Source organism: Primulina tabacum, chromosome 3 (genome assembly GCF_025594145.1).
Source record: "Primulina tabacum isolate GXHZ01 chromosome 3, ASM2559414v2, whole genome shotgun sequence".
Classification (NCBI taxonomy): Eukaryota; Viridiplantae; Streptophyta; class Magnoliopsida; order Lamiales; family Gesneriaceae; genus Primulina; species Primulina tabacum.
Genome location: NC_134552.1, coordinates 42370643 through 42372900, shown reverse-complemented (window position 1 = coordinate 42372900; position 2258 = coordinate 42370643).

Here is a 2258-nt window from a genome sequence, read left to right as displayed (position 1 = left end):
TATCCTGCGACAAAGTGCAATGGGCCAGTGACGAGTCCTCACTATCTGGCCCTTCTGTCACGAGATCAAATGTCTACGACTAGGCACATTCGCCTATGACTCAAGACATACATTGTCTATACATCCATAGACCAGAGATATCAATCGTATTTAATTGCAAATAACAATGCAATAAAATAAAGTATGTGATTTAGGGAAACTCGAGTCAAACCTCACTCGAGTTGTGCAATCCCAACTCAACATTAATTTATATCTTTATCTTCACGGTCTGACGAAGTCGAAGTATCGAAGTCAACTCTGTCCATATCAAATCTGAAATAACAGTATCAAATAGACCATGTCAATATACCGGTTAACTCAAAGCCTGTTCTGATCAATACACAACTCAAAACATAATCTGATCAGTGCCAATAGACATATGGTACCACAATACAATCTCAACAAATATCGAATTTGATCAATATCAATTTACGGATGTTTCGACGGCATAACAATACAGTCTCGATAACCCCGTCAATTTCAACCCCACAGATATAATACCAGAACTCATAATCAGTATCGGTGCAACTCATAATTTCAATAACAATACAAATCTGATATCGAATCTCAATTAATCAATTCCAAAAATCATAACAATTACATAACCGGTCTGTTCTTTAATCTGACTTCGATTATACGATGTCTACTGTATCAGAAACACCATATATGATTCCTATTCAATTCTAACAACATCATAATTTCAAACGACATCAAAACATAACAAAACTTACGTCCCGTTATAGCTGTCGTCGCTAAGAACTCGGTATTGTACTCAGATTCAAAATCAGACGAGCGGATTTTTCCCAAATCTCGATCAAAATCAGAACTTGCTTCTTTCGTTCCTTTCTTTCTTTTGCTTCCGATAAGAATACTGCTTATTCTTTATATATATATATATACATGCGTTGCTTACGGTTATGGCAAGTGGCTTGTTCTTGTTTTGCATGCCGCGCGCATATGCGCGCCCAAGGCCCGCGCATATGCGCCGGAAGTTCTATCCGGAAATCAGCTGCTGGACTGCTCGCGCATATGCGCGCACATACGTCGCGCATATGCGCGAGACCTACTGTCTCGTGCATTCCACTACCCGCGCATATGCGCGACTTCTGCCGCGCATGTGCGCCGAACTCTCTGGAGTTCTTACTTGTGCTACCTATCACCTCGCGCATATGCGCGATCTCACTCCGCGCATATGCGCCGGGTCTTCTGGCCAAATTGCGCATGGCTCGCGCATTAAGTCGCGCATGTGCGCGAATGACACTTCCCTCGTACATATTTTGCGGCTTTCCCGGTCTAATCCATTCCGTCCATATTTACCTTAATTAACCCAGAAATCATCTCAGATTAATCTCAGATTACAGTAATTAAAATTTCGGGCCTTACAATATTTTTGTCCAAAGTTTTGTAGAAAATATCTTTGGCCTCGTTGTCCAGATTAGCTTTATTATTATCATCGAGGGTCGATTTCATTCTAGGATTCTCGACCATTTGTGAATCCCCGTCTGAAATGGCTACAAGAGTGTTGGCTTTTAAGATTGCATTTGTAAGGTCTATAAATTCGAGCGACGTAACCTAACTGCATCCAAATCTAGGGTATTATTTAAAATGATTAATTAAATGTTTTAAATGTTTGTGACATGATTTTACGATTATATGGCATGGTTTATTTTACTGCATAAGATAGGGCTTTTGCAGTATTCGATGCTCGAACGAAGACCGGGGACAGTTTAAAGAAAATGTTTTTCTTAAATAATTATTTAATATATGATGTGTGTGTTAGGTGATTTTCGAAAATAGGCTCTTTATAGTATTTTTACATGTCGAGTCATATTTTAACCGGTAGTTGACATTTAGCAAAATGGAGGACTTTTTAAGGGCTCAGGTAATATTTTTGAAAACGTAACAAAACGAAATATTTTATGTGCGTATTATTGGGCCTAATGGGCTTGTTTTAGTATATTTTGGGCCAAAACCTCTACACCTTATTATTTTAAAACAGAAGCCCAATATTCACTCATTTTACTTTTCAAAACTCACACCCAAACCCTAGCCTCTCCCACTCCTCTCTCGGCCGCACCCTCACACACACACACCAGCAGATTGTTGTCACGTATTCAAGGAGAATTCATTAGGTTTATTGGAACATCCACTACTCGTTTTTCTTTAAAATATAATAGAATATTTTTTTTACCTTCCTACACTATTAAGTTGAACTACCA